General features: G+C 46.9%; 1 long non-coding RNA gene across 2 annotated transcripts; it reads right to left on the bottom strand.

Annotated features, from left to right (window-relative positions):
* Positions 1–17,872: 17,872 nt before the first annotated feature.
* On the bottom strand, positions 17,873–20,757 carry LOC122198708. 2 transcript variants are annotated; one of them, XR_006193110.1, is made up of 4 exons: positions 19,989–20,115; positions 19,784–19,890; positions 18,559–18,694; positions 17,873–18,078 (listed from the first exon to the last, which is right to left on the bottom strand). It is a non-coding gene; the product is annotated as an uncharacterized LOC122198708 (long non-coding RNA). The 2 variants fall into 2 exon arrangements; XR_006193111.1 differs by lacking the exons at positions 19,784–19,890; positions 19,989–20,115 and adding an exon at positions 20,162–20,757.
* Positions 20,758–21,702: the final 945 nt, after the last annotated feature.

Below are 21,702 nucleotides of genomic sequence, written 5' to 3'. Positions count from 1 at the left end.
GAGGAAAGCCCTCAACATCAAAGACAAATAACAGAAGAAACTAGAGACTAAGGAACCTTGGGTTCTAGAGATACTGGAACAGAAGGTATTGGAAACAGAAGAATGTATTTTTTAAAAATTTCAGTGGGAAAAAGATTATTCCTCGGAAAGAGAAGAAGATTTTGAATTCATGAAACAGGCGCAAGATGCTATGTAAAACAATTAGAAAATAGAAAAGAGCCCTTGGAAGTGAAAAACACTGTGGCAAAATGTGGATAAAATTTACCCTCTTAACCATTTCCTTTGTTAACATAAATACTTTAAATTTTATTTTTGTTTTTTATTCCGTTTTTTATGTTAATTCCAGCATAGTTGCCATACAGTGTTATGTAAGTTTCAGGTGTGCAGTATAGTGATTCAACAATTCTGTACATGACTCAGTGCCCGTCACAAACGTACTCTACTCCCCATTACTTTTTTCACCCATCCCTCTACCCATCTCCCCTCTGGTAACCATCACTTTGTTCTCTATTGTTAAGAATCTGCTCCTTGGTTTGCATCTCTCTCTCTCTTTTTTTTCCTTTGTTCATTTGTTTCGTTTCTTAAATTCCAAGTATAAGTGAAACCGTATGGCGTTTGTCTTTCTCTGGCCAACTCATTTTGCTTAGCATTACACACTCTAGCTCCACGCATGTTGTTGCAAATGGCAAGATTTCATTCTTTTTTATGACTGAGTAATATTCCTGTGCGTGCGTGTGTGTGTGTGTGTGTGCGTGTGTGTGTGTGTGTGTGCGTGCCCACGTGCACGCGTGTGTGTGTACCACATCCTCTTTATCCATCCATCTACTGATGGACACTTGGGCTGCTTCCATAATTTGGCTATTGTAAATAATGCTGCAGTAAACACAGAGGTTCGTATCTTTTTTTTCAAATTAGGGTTTTTGTATCCCTTGGATGAATACCCAGTAGTGCAATTGCTGGGCCATAGGGTAGTTCTATTTTTAACTTTTGGAGGAACCTCCATACTGTTTTCCAGAGTGGCTGCACCAGCTTGCTGGCCCACCAGCAGTGCACGAAGGTTCCTTTTTCTCCGCATCCTCACCAATGCTTGTGGTTTCTTGCCATGTTAACCACTCGTAAGCATACAGTTGAGTGGCATCAGGGTTGTTGTGCAACCATTACCACCATCCATCTCCAGAACTCTTTTCATGTTGCAAAACTGAAACTGTACCCATTAAACAGGAGCTCCCCTTTCCTTCCACCACCCAGCCCTGGTAACCACCATTCTGCTTTCTGTCTCTTACTTTGATGACTCAAGGTATCTCATATAAGTGGAATCATATAGGCTTTGACTTTTTCTGACTGGCTTATCTCACTTAGTGTAACGTCTTCAAGGTTCATTCGTGATGTAGCATGTGTCAGAATTTTCTTCCTTTCTGAGGCTCCGTAATATTCCATTGTATGTGCTTACAATTTGCTTATCCATTCATCTGTCAAAGGATCCTTGGGTTGCTTCCCCCTTTTGGCTATTGTGAATAAGGCTTTGTAAGCCTAAGACATACTGTGAATAACTCATTAAGACCCTGCTTTCAGGTCTCTTGGGTATTTACCTAGAAGTTGAATTTCTGGATTATATGATAATTCTATTTTTAATTTGGGGGAAAATCTCCATTCCGTTTTCTTAGAAACTTTTGTTTATGTAATAGAAAGTTTTATAAGTATCCTCAAGATAAAGGTGTAAGACAACATTCTCTCAGAAGAAAAAAAAAGAGACTGGGAACATAAAATAGAAAAGAGGAAAAAAAATAGAGGATCAATTGAGGAGGTATAAAATCTCACTAGGAAGAGTTTCATAAAGAAAGAATAGAGAAGATAAAGAGGAAAATTGTTATCTTTTTTAAAGTTTTTTTTTTTTTTTGAGAGAGAGAGCTAACAGAGGAGGGACAGAGAGAGAGAGAGGGAGAGAGAGAATCTCAAGCAGGCTCTGCACTGTCAGCACAGAGCCTGATGTGGGGCTTGAATTCACGAACCACAAGATCATGACCTGAGCCAAAATCAAAAGTCAGATGCTTAACCAGCTGAGCCACCCAAGCACCCCAAGAGGAAAATTGTTGTTAATAAAATAGTGCATATTACCAAGTGAAAAAAGCCAATATAAAAAGGCCACATACTATACGATTCCAACTACATGACATTATGGAAAAGGCAAAACTATGAAGACAATCGGAAGATCAGTGGGTGGCAGGAGTTGGGAGTGGGGAAGGATGAATAGGTAGGGCACAGATAATTCTTAGAACGGTGAAAATACTCTCTCTGTTATCCTAATGATGAATATATGTTATTTTACATTTGCCCAACTCATAGAATATACAACACCAAGAAGGAACCTATAAACCATAGACTTTGGGTGATTATGGTGTGTTAGTGGAGGTTTATGAGTTGTAACAAATGTACTGCTTTAGTGGGGCATATTGATAACAGGGGAGGTTATGCACATGTGGGAGCAAGGATATATGGGAAATTTCTGTACTTTCTCCTTAATTTGCAGTGAAACTTAAATTGCTTTTTAAAAATCGTCTTCATTTTTGAAAAAGTGCAGAGCAGAACATTTTTTCCTAAAGTTAAGGAAATTAGTACATTTTTTAAAATGTTTATTTATTTCTCAGAGAGACAGAGACAGAGCATGAGCAGGGGAGGGGCAGAGAGAGAGGGAAACACAGAATCCGAAGCAGACTTCAGGCTCTGAGCTGTCAGCACAGAGCCCGACCTGGGGCTCGAACTCATGAACTGCAAGATCATGACCTGAACCGAAGTCGGATGGCCAACCGACTGAGCCACCCAGGCGCCCCAGTGAAATTAGTTTCTAAATAGAAAGGGCTCACTGAGTGCTTAGTATATGTCAGCATGAAATTTCAGACCCCAGAGATATTAAAGTTTTTAGAGAGTGAGAGGGGAACCTAGTTATGTACTAGGGAGTAAAATGACCATTTACTTCTCACTATCATCCCTGGAAGCTGGAAAACAAGGTAGTGATATCTCTAAAATTCCACATAAAAATTTGTCTCAACCTAGAAATCTATACCCAACTAAACTATCAATCAAGTGTGAAGGTGGAATAAAAACATTTAAAAATGCAAGGAGTGTGGGGCACCTGGCTGGTACAGTCGGTGGAGCATACAACTCTTGATCTTAGGGTTGTGAGTTCGAGCCCCATGTTGGGTGTAGAGATTACTTAAAAAAATTTTTTTTAAATCTTTAAAAATGCAAGGAATAGAAACTTTACCTTGCAGCAGTTGTTGAAGATGCTGGGAGATTTTTTTTTATACTAAACCAAGGGATGAACTAAGAGGTGAACTAAGAAATAGGAAGGCATAAGACTCATGGATTCAACTCAGAGAGATGCACAAGAAAGTCTCAGGAAGCAAGAAAAGGGCAAGACAAGAACAACCAAACTGCTAAAGGTATAGAGGCCCTGGGAAGGAAGTCAGCAGGAAGAGTAAATAAACAAATGAATTACAGGACATGTTTGCACATTTGTAAAAGAACCAGTTGCTGATGGGACAATTAGAAGGGTTCATGTAATATGAAAAAATGAGGCAATTATTAACTCTGGAAAAAGCTAAAAAACTCGAACAAGAAAGGAAATAGAAATGTGTGTAATGACCACACTGAAAGAGTCATAACTTAGATGCAATTTAATTTTAATTAAAAAAAAAAATTTTTTTTTTAATGTTTATTTATTTTTGAGACAGAGAGAGACAAAGCATGAACGGGGGAGGGGCAAAGAGAGAGGTAGACACAGAATCGGAAGCAGGTTCCAGGATCCGAACCATCAGCCCAGAGCCCGACGTGGGGCTCAAACTCACGGACCGCGAGATCGTGACCTGAGCCGAAGTCGGACGCTCAACCAACTGAGCCACCCAGGCGCCCCAAATTTCAATTTTTTTAAATATTTATTAAAAAATTGTTTAATGTTTATTTTTTGAGCGAGAGAGACATACAGAGCACAAGTGGGGGAGGGGCAGAGAGCGTAGGAGACACAGAATCCGAAGCAGGCTCCAGGATCCCAGCTGTCGGCACAGAGCCCGACACGGGGCTCAAACTCACAAACCGCGAGATCATGACCTGAGCCGATGTCCGAAGCTTAACCGACTGAGCCACCCAGGCTCCCCAGGTGTCACTTAAATTTAAAGCTATGCCCCTCTGAATACTCAGGTCTATGGTAGGTTGACTACTCAGGCTTATGCTTCACCTCGTTTTCTCGTTTGCTAAGCAAAAGTTCTGGCCTTGTCAGGATGGGAGCAGAGAAAAGAAGGGAGAGGTAAGGGGATAAGAAAGTCTCCCACCACCTCCACTTTTTTGGGTTTTTTTGGATGGGTGTGTGTTTAGAGATGATGCCTTCTCTCATGGGGCACTTTGGGAGAGGGAGGAGACACCCCCACCCCAGTGATTCTTGGGATTTTGTCACCTGTAATTCTCTCTTTTTGTAAGGTTTATTTATTTATTATGAAGAAGAGAGAGAGAGTGGGAGTGGGGGAGGGGGAGGGAGAAAGAGAAAGAATCCCAAGAGGCTCTGTGCTGTCAGCACTGAGCTCAACACCGGGCTCTAACCCACGAACCGCGAGATCATGACCTGAGCTGAAATCAAGAGCCAGACGCTTAACTGAGCCACCCAGGCGCCCCTGTAATTCTCCCAAGGCAAACGCCTTTCCCTGGCTGGCCACCCACTGTTTCCCCTTTGTTTCCTGGGAACCCAGTGGTCTACCTCCTGTCGGGATCAATATGCTCTTCCAGACTATCCTTTTGGACATAAGGTGACCTCTCTCGTGTGGGTCATCTGACCCGAGCGACATGTCCTTCAACTTTTGCTCTGACAAACTCTGGGCTTGCGGGGCATCCCCGGAGCTGCCACCTCTTTTGTCCCCGGCACCAGAGCCACAGCATCTCATTTTTAGGCTTTTCAGGAGTGATTCGGACACTACTAGGTTTCCTCGAGCTCTTGGGGACTTGGGACAGGCTCTCAGAGGACCCACCGAAGCCCCTTTCCCCAGGCTGCAAGTGAGGGGGAGAATTCCTCCCACCACTCCCGTGTGTGTTGGGGTGGGATGGGGTAGGGGAGGGCTGGTGTTACAGTTCTCAGCATTCTGACAGCTCTCTCCAAAACTATTCATCTAATCCCCGACTCCCTAGGTTTCTACAGCCCCTTTTTAAAAATGTGCATTTATTTCTTTTGAGAGAGAATGTGTGTGTGTGTGTGTGTGTGTGTGTGTGCGCCAGGTAGGGGCAGAGAGAGAGGAAGAGAGAATCCCAAGGGGGATTTGATGCGGGGCTCAGTCTCAGAAACCGTGAGATCATGACCTGAGCCCAAATCAAGAGTTGGACGCTTAACCCACTGAGCCACCCAGGGGTTCCTCTACAGCCCCTTTCAATGGACAGGAGCTGGCTGGTCAGCTAAGGGCAAAATCTAGTCATTTGATTCTCGGCTGCAAGTCCTGCTCAGGTGACCCCATGCCTCACTTTGGAAAGCAGGAATCAATACTATCTGTCGTGTTGGAAACGTAGCCTACATTGAGAAAAAAAAGCGGGGAGGGGGACCCTCTTTAACTTCCTATTACCCATGATATGCAAACTGGCTCAGCGGTAAACAGTATTTTTACAAGGTCCTAATAATGTAGATACCGAAGACTGATTTAACCAAAAATGTTGATGGGAACATAATGGCAGATGAAGAGCGGCGTGTGTAAGTCAAGGCTCCCAGGTGCCGAGAGCAGGCTCCAGTCTGGCTCGTTAAAACAGGAAATGAGGTTGTCGGGGATATCAGGTACGCTCCAGAATCTCTCTGGGAGCAGCATCCGACGCGCTGCAGGCTGCCCTGGTGAGTGCCCGCACTGTCTCCAGCGTCCGGCACCCACACTGCAGCCAGCCCAGGACGCCCCTGGCGCCCAGACCACGTGACAGAGCCCCTGCCCCTTTGGCCTCACAAAAGCCAGACCTCCACCTCCATGGGCCCCGGCAGACTCCTTTCTCCGGGGGCCCCTTTCCTCGCGTGCCCCCTGCAGCACCAAAATGCTGGCAGGTGCATCTCACTGATGACGTCTAAATCACATCCCTGCACCCCGCTGAGAATGCAATTTTTATGGCTTCTATCCTGGGAATGCAGGAAATGACCAGAATACAAGGAGTCCTCAAAAAATTTCAAGCCTCTGCAAATAATAACTGTCAACAGGCATCGACGAAAACCTATGAAGCCAAAAATTGCAGGCAAGCATCTTATCCAGAAAGATGAGGGTAACTACCACCAGAAACAACTCGAGTGGCAAGTCCTGGAAAGAAGGATGGAGAGGAAAGGGTAGTAGGTTAAGGGATAGCTGGGTTTTCATAGACGTCGCCAGGAAGCGATCATTTGTTTCACGGCATGTGTACGTGCTACTCTGATGGATAGAAAATTGTTAAAAGGGTCACGGGTTATAAGCCACAAACTTTAAAGGTGACGCATCTCAGAATCCCTGGGGGGCTGGCCTCGTACAACCACATGTTGCCCAATGATGTGTTTGCTGCTAATCTGCCCCCAGCTGTCCGCCGCGGAGGGAGCGGCTGTATCTGTCGCCAACAGTTCAGCATTGGCATAAGTAGGGAAACAGATTGGCTTCTGTTGGATTTTTTTCACCCATCATAAACACGAAGACCATATTAAAGTTTAAAGGCAAATTATAGGGGCGCCTGGGTGGCTCGGTCGGTTGAGCGACGGACTTCAGCTCAGGTCATGATCTCATGGTTGTTCAGTTTGAGCCCCGCGTCGGGCTCTTCGCTGACAGCTCGGGGCTGGAGCCTGCTTCGGATTCTGTGTCTCCCTCTCTCTCTGCTCCTCCCCTGCTCACACTCTGTCTCGCTCTCAAAAATAAATAAAGATTGAAAGAAAATTGTAATACCAAGTTCACCAAACATTTCTCAATGCAGGGTATTATAGTTTACTAACCCTTTCCTCTCCATCTTTCTTTCCAGGACTTGCCACTCGAGTGGTTTCAAAGATGGACCAGAAGAGCCCACTGTGCCTCTCTGCTCATGCATTACCCGTGCAGAAGTACCCCACGCTCTGCTATTGCTGTCTCAAAATTCTTAATAACTTTTTGGCAAGGAGCCCCCGCGTTTTCATTTGGCACTGGGTCCTGCAAACTCTCTAGCCTGTCCTGCAGGTGCCTTAAAGTCCAGGACTAAATTTAAGGGTTAGGCAAAGACGACACATTAGTCGAGGGTTTAGTGTATTTCTTTTCTCTTCTCTCTCTCCTCTCTCTCTCTCAGGGATTCTTACTCTGGGGGCTGCTGAAATTGCACACAATCTTTTCTGTGGACAGGTAGACATACGCCCAGGCATTTTTCTCAAGTCTTCTTCGCCTTTGTCAGGTTCCCCCAAATTCCGTGAGCCTTGAAAGTCTAAGAACCGCCAACGAGACGCGACCTTCCAGTCCCTGTTTAGCAATGCAGGATAAATGTATAGTTCATCTTAAGTCACCTCTCAATTTTGTTGACAGTGGGTGGCATGTAAATCATGACATCATGTGTGCATGCTGTAGGCTGACCCCATGTGCTTGTATTTCCCCTCTAGGCATCCCTTCCAATGGAAGAGACATGGCCAAGCAATGGGCATCCTTCCCTTGTTTAAGGTGGTTGGAAATAGCACAGCTGTTAGATTCTCTTCTTGGGCAAAAACTCAGGTGCTTAGAAGCAGAGCCGTCTGTCTGGAAGGAGTCATTTTATTTATGTAAGGCAGCTCCTCAAAAGGAAAATCCATTTGCTACAGTGTGGCTTTAAGAGTTACTTGCCTTTCATGGAATCCTCTTGATAATCATAAACTCTGAAAAAAATAGAATCAAAGCATGTTAAAACTGGATGGGTTCCTAGAGACGGATGGGAGCTGCTCACGCAAAAAGCTGAGCGTATGTTAAAGCATTTTTAGGGACAGTTTGCCAAAGTTTATTTAGTCTTGTGATTTTGACAGGTTAAATGGACCCTTGAGATCTTTCTTCCTCAAACACTCAGGCTCGGTTGTGTAATTAACAGAGTCCCAGAGGAGCAGGGGGTGGGGCCTCAGCTCCCTCCCGTCTCTTGCCTAGGAGTCTAGAGTTAGCAAAGGGCTTCATCTGCCCAAACGACTATATTTGATCTTCTCATCTCCATCGCTCCGGTAAAGAAATCACAACCCAGAGAAGCTGCATAACATAGAATGCATGGAATAGAGGGGCGCCTGGGTGGCTCAGTCCACTGAGCGTCCAACTTCGGCTCAGGTCATGATCTCGCAGCTCGTGAGTGTGAGCCCCGCGTCGGGCTCTGTGCTGACAGCTCGGAGCCTGGAGCCTGCTTCGCATTCTGTGTCTCCCTCTCTCTCTGCCCCAACCCACTCGCGTTCTGTCTCTGTCTCTCTCAAAAACAAATAAACATTTAAAAAAAAAAACTAGAACGCATGGAATAGAATGAGGCATGCTGTCGCTAACCCCTCACCAAATTCTCCTTCCCCTACCTCTCTAGCTTTGAGGGACATCCGGGCAGCAACACTCCCCCAGATGGGTTCTCTGCAAAGTCTCAGACTTTGCAGTTGGAAGTTGGTTCCAAAGGCTCTATTGGGAGGCTCTGGTGCCCACTCCCTCGCTGTGTGGCCTTAGGTTGGTCACTTAACCTCTCCGTGCCTCAGTCTCTTTAACCCTACTGCTACCCTTCTCACAGAATTTCTGTGAGAATTAAATGAGTGTTTATTTGTAAACGTGTTTTTTAAAAGTCCTGGCTCACAGTAAGCACCGTGGTATTCGTTGATCGTATTAGCGGTAACACTATCAGAGTTATCCTTAAATGTCACCAATATTGGAAATTATTTCGATTTTACTTTTTTATTTTTGGAAATCGTTTTTAAAAAGCTTCTACAGTTTGGAGACAACAACAATCAGGAGACAAAAAAAGAAGAATCTTGGTGTTGTTTTGCTGCTCGCACTAAGAGACCTAGAGAGACGAGCTCTTCTTTATTTGCCGTTTACATTTATTTTGTGCCTGACCTCACTGTGTGCTCATGCATTTTTAATGCTGAGCCAAGAAGGGTTTGGGGTTGACGTTGTTGATTGGACGGGACTGATTTATGTTAATGTGCCCGCGCCCTCATTCTGCGCACTGAACGGCGACACTAGGCTGTCGTGAACACAACGGTCTCCTGAAAATTAATGTCATCGTTCACTTGGAGCAAAGTTTGAGGAGAGAAATGCTTTCTCTGATAACTCAGAGTGTTAACAACTCCACGGGTGGGGAGAAGGCAGACAATACGACCACTCATTTTTCACGGAGGCATTCAAAATAGATCTAGTTATTCTTCAAAGATGACTTTTAAATTCACATGCAATCTGCTGTCCCTTCTTTGTCCAACCAGTCTGCGGCCCACACAAGCCAACCAATGGGTAGGATTTTTAATTGGAGAAATGAAGGAGTAGCTGTAGAACTGTTCGAGCAAATCACACCTCTCTCTTCTTTCTCTTTTATCGGTTTCAGCCGGGAAATTAAATGTGCCCCCTGCCAGCTGTATTCTCTAACTGGCACCTCAGACACCAGCTCCTAACAAAAAGATCTGTTCTCAGAGATGGCTAGCACCTCGCTCTGACCCTGTTTGCAAGGTGCCCGGGAAAGAAATATGCTCAGCAGCCCCCCTGCTACCTTTGAGCTTTGCTCTGAGGGACATCCGAACATCCAACCAACCCGTGAAGGAAGTCTTAGGAGGGGATCTGTATTAGACGGGGATTTGAAACTTCTCTTTGTGAGTTTCCTGATTCTAGTGCTGACCATTTGGCCAGACGTTTTTCTGATGGACTTCATAACACCACACACACGCGCGTGCACACACGCACACACAGGAGGAAAGAAAGACGACTGGAATACCATGTACAAAGAGTGTGGCCCAAACGCGATTTCGTCCCCATCTGCATTGACAGTCTCTTTATGTTTTTCAGAGATTAAGTATCTGGTAAGCCCTCAGCCTCCATTTTCTCCTCTCCCAGTCCTCCCTATCTCAATACACACAAAGAGATTCCGTATCCCCCATGCGCACTCTGATTTTAGCATAACAGATACATCTGGGGAACTATTTGGTAAATCAGAAGTCTTTGGTAAGAGAGGGGGTCTAAAATTAGCAATGCCTTATAACCGGAACATGGGTATGGGCTGATTACTCTCCTCCTCGTGACATAAACCTGCAGGGGGCAGGACAGAAGCAAGGCAAGCCGGAGAGCAAAGGCTAACATCAAGGAAACCTGGTGTGGTTTCTGAGTAGCTGGATGATTGTCCCTTGTATAAAGCTGTTATTCAGATTACGAGGAGAGGCTTGATAAGTGTCAAATGCAGAGCAATCAGAAGGCATAGCTTTAATGTGTCCTGAAAATGCAGTCATGCCTTTGTCCTTCCACATTCCAGCATAGGCGGGAACACACAGCAGCTCACTGCAGCTGTCCTGTCCCTGAACACCCCGTACCTTGCCTCTCAGCATCAGGCCCTAAAATTTATCAAGCCGTAAAGAAAGAGCTTTCTATTCAAGAAAGAGCTGCAGAGGTCAGGCTCTCACATCTGCCTCTCCAGGAGAACTGAGAGCCAATCGGGAAGGAGGGAGAGAGGGTGCTGGCCCTCCATCCAGGGGCCCCGTGACCCAGGTAGGTGTGCAGCTGCCGGGGACACAGGGCAAAAGGCTTCCAGGCTGGGGCGCTGGGGCCTCACCCAGGGACCCAGGTCTCCTCCAGACTCCATTCCCAGAGTTACTCATGGTTTCCCAGTTCCCACGTGTCAAGTTGTTAGAGGACATCAAGTCAGATGACATGTTATGTCGCCAGGAGCTGGGGGACAGACACTTCCAAACACTGTTGCTGGGCAACACTGTCTCAAAGGTGGGCAACTCGGCGATATCTAGCCAAATAAAAAAATGCACATGTCCTTTGGTAGAGCCATTCCACGGATGCAAAGCGCCATATTACTAGGATATTCGCTGCAGTATTATTTGAACCCGAAGGAAATTGGAAACAACCCAAATAGCTATCACTAGATGACCGGTTGTGTCAATGATGACATACACACGAAGGAAATCAACATCGCTGTTACAAACAAGAATCACTCCCCGCCCCCCGCCCCGCCGCAATCAACCCCTGATACAGTATGAGCTCATAATACTATGCAGTGGAAAAAGAAAGGGCACAAAACTGTATGATATGCCACTCTTAGCCCACGGCATACGTCGGTGTGCATACATGCTTGTGTGTGCACAGAATTACTCCGAAAGTGTCCACAGGAAACTGCTTAACTGCAGTTCCTTCTAAGGAGGAGAAGAATCTGGCGGCTGGGAGAGAGGAGAGGAAAGAGAGTTTCTTTGCATTATGTATCTTTTTCCACCCTTCAAGTGTGGACCATAGTCAAATATTGATTTTTTTAAACAACGTCCCCCCGCCCCACACACACATTTAACTATGAAAGGCATCCTGACTGTTACCAGGAATTCTTCTAATGTTGTTGAGGTCAGAAGTCCAGAATCAGTCTCACCTGGGTTAAAGTTAATGTATGAGCCGGAGTGGTTCTTTCTGGAATCTCTAGAGGAAAATCCAGCTCCTTGCTTTTTCCTGTGTCAAGAGGCTACGTGCCTTCCTTGATATGCGGCCACATCGCTCTGGCCTCCGCTTCCATGGTCACATTCTCCTCTCTGACTCTGACCCTCCTGGCTCCCTCCTAGAAGGACTCTTGTAATTAAGTTGGGCCCAGAAGAGTCCACAATATTTCGCAGATTCTGGAGATTAGGATACGGACCTCTTTGGGGGCCATGAGGCAGCCGACCACAGGGAGCATGGGAAAAACACATTTCTGTTCTCTCTTCGTTACTTTTTTCACCTGTTCTCTTAGCAACGGGGGTGACCACCCTGGTGAGCACCTGTCATACACCACCCACTGCTCACCAGTGCGAGGGTTCACTGTGTTAAAGGCCTTGCCCCTACACTTCCTTGGGTGCCCGTGCCCTTGACCCTGCACTCCTCCACTTTTCTTCCCTGACGAGCACGGTAATCAGGTCCACCTGCAAGGCCTGGAGGCCTCCACCCTGGGACAGGACATCTGAGAAGCTACTACATTCCCCTGGCGGTTTGTTCAAAGCTCCGCATCGTGGCAGCCAGGGAGGCCTTACCCAGACTGTCCACTGCATCCAGCCCGTTGACACTTCGGACAATGCCAGATGCACCGGCCAGAGCCCCGGAGGGTGAGACAGCCAGGATTTAGACAAAGTCCCAAGGGTCGCGGTCAGGGAGGTTTTGTGCCACACTTCCCAACCCATTTTTTATGGGTAAAAGGTTGGCCAGTGACCCCTTGATTCATGTCCTTCTATCAGCTCTTGAGTTTTAAAAGCTTTTTGCTTCCGAACAATTTACATTTACGAAGGCGCAGCCCATGCGTTCTAATCACAGACGAAGGCATAACTTCCATTGTGCTTTCAAACATACCCAATAGAAACACACAGACCTCCGTTACCATATGTAGGGATAAAAGTCTGGACGGTCCAAGGAGGCTGCGTGGGGAAGCGCAGACACAGAAATAACACGGAGCCAACAGCAGTGTTGGTAACAGTGCCAAGAGCACCGGGCCGAGGGGTGGAGACGCCCGGAGCTGTGCCCCTCACTAGCCGTGCAAAGTGGGGAAGTCGCTTTCCCGCTCACGGCCTCGGGCTCCTCGTCCGACAATCACAGGCTTCTCCCCCAAGGCTCTGGTTTCATCGGCCCCGAGTGGGATTCAGGCCTTGGTATTTTTAAATGTTCCCCAGATGACTGTAATCTGAAGCCCACTGGTTGGCCAGGATCTAGCCACCCCGGAGAACACCCGGGGCCCGTGTCTGACGGCTGGTCCGGGACGCAGAGGGGAACACCCGGGACCCTGCATGCGCGAGCGAGGGCAGCTGGGAAGGCAGGTGGGGCAGTCTGAGGGAGCGGAGCCGACCAAGCGGGGCCTAGAGGCTGCAGACATGGACTCCCAAGGGGCCCGGGCCACCTGGTGAGGCCAAGCGGAAGAACTCTCGCAGCTCTGACACAGCTCATCAAGTCAGCGACAGCCGGAGCCTAATGTGATTTGAAAGCCCCCGAAGGAGACATTGCAAATCAGGGTCACGGCCAGGGCCAGTCAGCAGTCTGCTGGCTGGGTTTGCCCCGCTGTCCCTCCCAAGGGGGCCTCTTCCCTCTGCACTCGCCTTGTCTGAGCTGAATCATTGTTCCACCCAAACTTTCAAGGGCAGCGTTGTGGGACAACATTTAAGAGACATCTCTGGCGCTCGCCTGGCTGTTAAAAGCTTCGCCGTTAACTTTTTCCAAACAGAAAAGGTAGCAGCTTCCCAGCAAGGCTGATTTCCCAGATGATGGGAGCCTGGTAGGCCAAGAGGCAAGGGATAGAGGTCCGAGGTGGGTGGTGGGTTGGGCCCTGTGCTAATGTCTGCTAGGGAATGGTCTAGGACTTACACAAGGCCAAGGTAGGGCAGGCTCTGTCACCCTCGCTGAGATCGTAGGGTAAGCTCGTGTCCGTCTAAGTGGGACCTCAAGGGGGAAGACAGAAGCAGGCTGAATTTAGAGTTTGTTTGTTTTTTTTAATGTGTATTTATTTTTGAGAGAGACAGAGACAGTGTGAGCAGGGGAGGGGCAGAGAGAGAGAGAGAGAGAGACATAGAATCCAAAGCAGGCTCCAGGCTCTGAGCTGTCAGCACAGAGCCCGATGAGGGGCTCAAACCCACGTGAGATCATGACCTGAGCCCAAGTCACATGGTTAACCAACTGAGCCACCCAGGCACCCCTAATTCAGAGCTTTTTTGTTGGGACACAAAATTAACTGCTGTCTTTCTTCTTTGCCCTGTTACTCATGCCTTTGTCCTATAGAAGATCTAGAAGAGTCTCCCAGCTTCTTTGGAGTAGCCATTCACTCCCCTATTTCTCTGGCATGTGATGATTTTGTCCCAGAATTAGAGTGATCTGATATCTGAACCAAGAGCTGAGAGGTGCAGTTTAGTATAAGTTGTTTTGATGGTAGGTTGTCCCATCATTTGTAGCTCAATGTAAACAAGAAGACAGCAAGATGCAATACCAAAATTTAGACCATGACGAAAAATCTAACATTTGAAGATGAAGTTCTAAGACTCTGTGGTGTCATCACCATAAAAATGCCCTGGGGTTGGGGAGGATGTCAGCAAAAATGATGGAATAAGGTAGACTAACAGTGCCCTAAACAACGGGCCAACCAAGAAGCTAGGAAATGAGTTATTCACAGGGGGTTTTGAAAAGCTCGGGCACATTCCCGGGATTCTAGAAAGCCACGCACACGTGTAGGATTGTAGGCATGCCCTGTGTTGTGTCACGCTCAGGAAAGACTGAGAAGGCCTTAAGCTCTCACCTCTGACCGACCTTGAGGCTCTGTGCAACCAGGAAGTGAAGGCTAAGGCAATGTTGTAAACTACCTGTCAAAGTTTGGGAGACTCACTGGTTCCAGGCAGTGAAGGAACCTCTGTTCAATCAGTAGCCTATCACTAACCTAGGTGAGCAGACACTTCATGGCCATCCATGACAAGGAATACAGACTTTACAGGATTAATCCAGAAAAGCCTCTAAAACGATAACAACACAATAAACCCTGGAGAGGGGCAAGAATCTGATTTCCGGAGTTGCCACATTATATTATTTAAAAGATCCAGTGTGACCTATGACCTAGCAATTCAACTCTCAGGTATATATTCAAGGGAAATAAACATCAAGTTCACTTAAAAACATGTGAAAAGGGGCGCCTGCGTGGCTCAATCGGTTAAGCGTCCGACTCTTGGTTTGTGCTCGGGTCGTGATCTTGCAGTTTTGTGAGTTCGAGCCCTGAGTCTGGCTCTGCGCTGGCAGCATGGAGCCTGCTTGGGATTCTCTCTCTTCCTCTCTCTCTGCCCCTCCCCTGCTTGCGCTGTCTCTGTCTCTCTCAAAGGAAATAAATAAAATTTTCAAAAATGAAATAAAATTAAAAAAAACAAACAAACATAAAAACACGTACACAAATGTTCCTAGCAGCCCACTCATAATGGCAAAAACAAAAACCAAAAAACCGACCCAAATGCCCATCAGTGGATAAAAGGATAAATACAAGGTAGTGTATGAATAGTAGGAAAGATTACTTGGCAATACAAGGAATGAAGTCCGGACACACTCTATATCCAGCTATCACAGGGATCAACCTTGAGAACATTACACTAAGTGACAGAAGCCAAGCACAAAGACAGTGACCTCAAAATTTCCCTTTCCTCCCTCTCTCTCTCTGCAGGCTATTAGAGAGGAGAAGAATCATCAAGAACTTAGAAATCATCGTTTTATCCTTCTTGTCCAGCTCTGACGTACACAGTAGTCACAGTAAGTGACTGTTTCTACGTGACAACGTGACGTAGCCACAAAGAGGCAATTGTCCAAGCTCCCTTAACATTTACATCCTATGCAAAGAAATTCTAGTCCGGTTTACAAAAGAGCAACAGGTTTCTTTAAATAGGCCAGAGTTTAATTGCTTTCCTGGATAAATTCTTTGTTTCTCGAAATAAAGGCAAGAGTCAATGAATTCAATGAGTTCAGCTCAGTTCAGTGAGCAGTACGCTTCTTTGCTGTGCAAATGACCTATTTAGAGATAATCGCTTTTCTGAATTTTCTTCAGTTGTTTTAACCAAGGGTCTTGCACATCAATTGTTCTGTAATCTGCAGGGTGGAGGTGGGGGAGAGAAACAAAAGAAATAACAAATTAATTATATCTTGGAATCGGGAGGAAACTACCATGTGGAGGTTTGCTATTTTGTTTACGGGAAAAGATTGCTATGTGCAGTGACACTGTAATCGAAATGACTGGAAGCGGGGAAGGAATTGCAGGCATACCGGCTTTTTTTAAGCTTAGGCACAGAGCATGAAGTGGGCAACAGCCACATGTTTGGTGCTGGTCAGAATCACTCACGTTTCTTCTCTATAATTGCTTGACCTTGGCCATCGGTTCTGTGCTGCTTCTTATTTTACTATTTTGGGCACATGCAATTGTCTTGCTGGGAGTTGTAATTCAGGTCATCTGATTTTGCAGGGACGGGACCCTAATTAGATCACCAGGTTGGAGGCAAAAGCTTGGGTGGCTGGGACTCACGAAGATCCCCCTCTACCGCAGCTGCACCGCACCCCCATGGGCTGTTGTTCCGCCTTGCCCCTCGCTATGGCCACTTGATCCAAGGAGGGAGACGCTGGACTCAAACTGGGCCAAACACAAAGTGGAAGATGTTCTACAGAATCCTTGACCAGTATCCCTCAAAACTGATGACTTTGATGAGTCATCAAAAACAAGGAGAGTCTGAAAATCACATTACTGAATGTAATGCAGGGCCCTGGGTAGGATCCTGGGACAGAAAAGTGTCATTAGTTTAAAAAATTAGGTTAGGTAAAAAATAAGGACATTTGAATAAACTATGGAGTTTCGTTAGCAGTAAGGTGTCAACATCGGTTCCTTACTTGTGACAAATGCACTATAATAGTGTCAACAATAAGGAAATTTGAGATGGGGACCCTTTCTAATAGTCTCACGGCTTTTTAGCAGATCCGAAAATCCTCTAAAATCAAAAGTTGATTAAAAAGGCAGAGAGGGGCGCCTGGGTGGCTCGGTCGGTTAAGCGTCCGACTTCGGCTCAGGTCACGATCTTGCGGTCCGTGAGTTCGAGCCCCACGTCGGGCTCTGGGCTCAGAGCCTGGAGCCTGTGTCTCCCTCTCTCTCTGGCCCTCCCCCGTTCATGCTCTGTCTCTCTCTGTCTCAAAAATAAATAAACGTTAAAAAAAAAATTTTTAAAAAAGAAGAAAGACAGAGAGACAGAAACGCAGAGGCCACAAGTGGTTGGAGCTGAGTGTTATGGCACCACCCCAGGAAGCCGTCTGTATTCCTGGACAGCCGTAGAAGCTCCCTCTGATTCCGTAAGTTCTTCCAGTTTCCTTCCCACAGTCCTCATGTGCTGAAGTTACCCGGGATGGACTGATTCTGTTGCCTGCAATCAGAGGGTCTTGCCCTCAGTTCCTGCTTCTGAGTCCTCAGGAAAGAAGCGGTGCCAGCTGTCAGTTTACAAGGCAACGGTTGGGCCGTAACACAAATCACCTTCTATCATCTCCATGCCCTTCCTAGCTGAACATTTTTAGCAGTGGGACATGGAACGGCACCTATTTCAGCCCTTCCTCTCCTCATCGCACCAGATCTCTACGCACTTCTCTACAGAGATGGTGCCCGTGCCCGTGGCAGACATGGCTAATTGATCACGGCACTCATCCCCTGAGCTTGAATGCGGAGTGATAGATGCTGGGGGTGTCCCGCCCGGATCCTCTTTATCAGCATTTACACTTGCCCGTCTCCCAGCTGCTACGAATGTCAGCTGCGACAGGTGCCCAGCTGTCCTCATCTGCAGAGAATTGCCCTCAACTAAATGGGAGGCGCCTCACCCAAGATAGCCTACAGCCACCAACTGACAAATAAGGGGCTACAAAAGTCCAGCCCTCTTGTCTCAAGGTGGGACCGACTCTGAGGTGTGATACGTGCTCCAGGGCCCCCAGGGGATCAGACTGAAGTCGGGCTGCCGCTGAGACCATATCTTCCTGTAGCTACTTCCCTACCCTCTCTGGCTTCCTTTGATCGCTTTCTCCGGAAAGTCCTCCCTCAGTAAGCCCAGAGCATCTGAATCCCTGTCTCAGGGTCTGCTTCAGGGACCCCACCTGAGACATATGAGGCAGAATTCTCAACATGGTGACCATGCTGCCACTACCAAGAAGAGTCGACACAGGAGGTGAGACCTATTTGGCATCTCTACTGGAAGAATACTAATCAAGAATATACCAGCACAAAATGGAACATCGACAAAGAAGCCAGAAGCCTAGATGAACTGTCAGTGTAACTGCTGACCTCTGCAAAGACAGAGGAGACCGTACAGCCTATAGAGTAAACAGCCTGGGACTTCTTGGTGGAGACACAGGGTTTGGAGACCCGTCCACCTGTATTTCTTCTTCAGTCCACCATTCGGGACAAGTTTTTCTATAGGAAGGATGTCTGCAAGACAAAGTGGGAAAAGGTGAAGTTAAAGAGGTACTGTCCTTGCTCCAAGAAGCTGTCATGTCTAATAGTGGAAGGCATTTCTCACTCTTTGGCTGAGTGTTCTCGTTAAGGAGCAGGATGCTGTCTTAAGAGCATCCTTACAAGTGGCATCGGGGAACTATCACAGTTGGGCATCTTTGTTACTAAATATAACCTTGCTTTTTTCCCCCGCTATTGTTTAATGCCAGCTGAGTTTTACAAAAATGGAATGTATTGGGTAGGAAATGGAAGACTGCTGAAATACAAACCCAAAATAACAGTGGCAAAAAATAAATCAAAATCTATTTATCTCTCATGTAAAAGGCCAGGCTGGAAGGGTGGCTCAACAGCACAGATTTTGAGGAGGTACAAACTCCTAGTACCTTGCCAATTTGTCATCCCTAGGGTGTCACTCTTGTCCACCGACGGCCCAACACAGTTCTAAATTTTAGATACCTGGAAGTGGCAAAGGGTGGCGGAGAGGGGATCTATCTCTTCCTTTTGAGAGAATGATCCGGATCACGGATCATGGTGGCTTGCGTTCCGTTGACCCAAGAGTTTGACATACAGCCACAGCTACCTCCATGGGAGCCTGTGGAAGGAAGGGTTTAACCTGGGAGTCCAGCTAGAAACTGAGCATTCTGTTACTGTGGGAGAAAAGACAATGGATGTTAGGGGACAGCCAGTTCAATGGCAGGAGCACAGGCAAGGACCTGAGAAGAATGGTATCATCTCAGGGAAAGTAGGCTGGTTGATGGAGTCAAATTCTCCATGTCAGTGCCTCTGGTCACCAAATTCTGCTCTTCTCTCATGGTGACCCTCCCCCCACCGTCAAGTTGCTTTGGCCAGTGAAATGCGGGCAGCAGTGACGTGTGTCGCTTTCGGGCAGAAGCTTTAACGGCCAGCACCTGGCTCATGGTGTCTCTCTTCCCTCTGCCATGAGACGGCGATGTTCTAGACAGAGGCTGCCAATGATGTGAGCAGAGCCCCAGCTTCCCCGAGATGGGCTTGTAGCGTGAGGGAGAAATAAATCTTGACGTTGCCGCGAGCCGGTGGGATTGCCGTGTGGCTGGTGTATTATGGCAGTGTAGCCCAGCCTAGCCAGACAGATTCAGCCCCCGTGCCTTCCTGCCAGCGGATCTGCGGTGGAATCTTTGTTCGAAAAGTACAGCCCGTCGACATAAGCATAATAGTACCAAGGGCTGCCTTGTATCGAACACTTACGATGGGTTAAGCCCAATGACATGATTGGCATTGGGGGTGGTAATCAATTTACAGATGTCGCCTAATGCTTTCACTTTATAATTCATCACTCAACTCCATGCAGGTTACTGCTACTGGAAACAACTCTACGGGATGGATCCTTGTATAAAACAAGAATTTTGGGGGAACAAGCCCTACCTCTAAATATGTTTTCTGCGTTCAGCTTTTCACAAATGGCAAAACTATAAAATTACATTCCCAATAATTTAGGGGAAATGATATCAGTGGTTTTAATGTTGATGTACTACTGACCATTAAATGGGTGCCTAGGACATTGGGACTGCAAGTAAGGGAAGAACCAACTAAAAGTGGTTAAAATGAAATGGGTGCTCCTAACTAATTCCATCAAAAGCAGAGAGGGAGGGAAGTTTCAGGATGGTTCACTGGCTCTGTGGGATCACCGAGGACCCCCAGATACCTGCCATCTTTCTGCTCTGCCATCCTCAGAATGTCAGTGAGATCTCCCCCTCATGGTCCCAAGGAGGCTGCCACAGCCCCAAGCACCAAATCCATTTATGACAGCATCTGGCAAAAGAAGTGGGGAGAAAGATGGTGTCGCCTCCCTTGTCTCCTCTCCTAAGGCAGGAAAGCCACTTTTCTGAAGCCCCACAGTAGATCCCCACCTGTGCCACACAGGCACTTTGCCCACGCCAAGCCACGAGCAAGACCAGGAAAGCAAAGTTCTGTCACTGTGGGCCTCCATCGTGGGAACCTGCATGGCGAGATAGTCAGGACAGGATAGGTTGTGCTGCTGTGACAAACACCCCCCAAATCTCAATAGCTTAATGCAACTCACCTTTGTTTCAGATGCTTATTCCAAAATTCCCTGAAGTCTGTTAGGGATCCAGGTGCGCCATTTATATGTGAGGCCTCCTTGGTCCCTGCAGCAGAGGAAGAAGGTGGAGAGTTCTGCACCAGTTCTTTACTTCAGTCTGGGAGTCATCTATGCTACTCCCACTTTCTTTAATCATACCTTGCCCCATGACCTTGCCTTCCCATTCAAGCAAGCCGGAATGTGTACAGACATGGATGAAACCCCATCTCCGCCATATTGGCTCTTTCTCATAACACCTCTCCCTCTGTTACTCTTGCCCCTTCCTCAATCAACCCCAATACCATCACCACTGCGCCCTTGTTTCTATGGCCCGTGTTATCTCTCCCTTCCTCAGATATCCATGGGCCGAGTCCTTCCTGAATCTTAATGACTTCTACTACTTAATGACTTCTAGCTACTTCTACTGACTCAGTAGAAGTTGCTGCTGTGGAGAAAAAGGAGGAATGAGTTTGGGGGGCTATAGGTAGACAAAGAAGGACATCAGGAGTCTCCCATTTCAAGGTGCAGTTTGCTTTGTCCAAAAATGTTTAAATGATCATTCCAACCTTACACCACGAGGGTTCATTTCCTGGAAAAAAAAACAAAAAAAAAAAAACCTTAGCTCTACGAAAGAGACACAGACCCCTCCTGTTGACATAATATCAACTTTATAATTTTAGTTGTGTAAAAAACAAACGAACAAACAAACAAACAAACAAAAAACAGGGGTGCCTGGGTGGCTCAGTTGGGTAAGCATCTGACTTTAGCCCAGGTCATGATTTCATGGCTCGTGAGTTCGAACCCCGCATCGGGCTCTGTGCTGATGGCTCAGGGTCTGGAGCCTGCTTCGGATTCTGTGTCTCCCTCTCTCTCTCTCTCTGCCCCTCCCCTGTGCACTCTGTCTCTCTCTCTCTCTGTCTCAAAAATAAATAAACATTTAAAAAAAAATTTTTAACGATCCTATATGTGCACTGAAGAGAAATCTTAGCACAATCTTGATAGTGTTTCTACCTGTGCAATGGGGTTATGAATAATTTTAATTTTCTTCTTAACATACAAACGTAACCCTTTAATGACGGCACAGGGGAGGGACTTTTTTTTAAAGTTGGGCTTCATTTCAGCTCCAGGTGTCTCTTCCCTACATTTGTGCTGAGGGTGACCGTGGGAAGTTAATTCCCAGCACAGTGGTCAAGTAGTATAGTTACCAGGGATTCGTTTTCTGCTGGGGAGACAGGAGCCGGGGACAGGGGAACGGATATTTTACCTGAACTTAAAGTTGAAACCATCGGGGCACGTGGATGGCGCAGTCGGTTAAGCGTCCGACTTCAGCTCAGGTCACGATCTCGCGGTCCGTGAGTTCGAGCCCCGCGTCAGGCTCTGGGCTGATGGCTCGGAGCCTGGAGCCTGTTTCCGATTCTGTGTCTCCCTCTCTCTCTGCCCCTCCCCCCTTCATGCTCTGTCTCTCTCTGTCTCAAAAATAAATAAAAACGTTAAAAAAAAAATTAAAAAAAAAAGTTGAAACC

Source organism: Panthera leo, chromosome C2 (assembly GCF_018350215.1).
Source record: "Panthera leo isolate Ple1 chromosome C2, P.leo_Ple1_pat1.1, whole genome shotgun sequence".
Taxonomy (NCBI): Eukaryota; Metazoa; Chordata; class Mammalia; order Carnivora; family Felidae; genus Panthera; species Panthera leo.
This window is presented reverse-complemented; position numbering and strand designations above follow the sequence as displayed.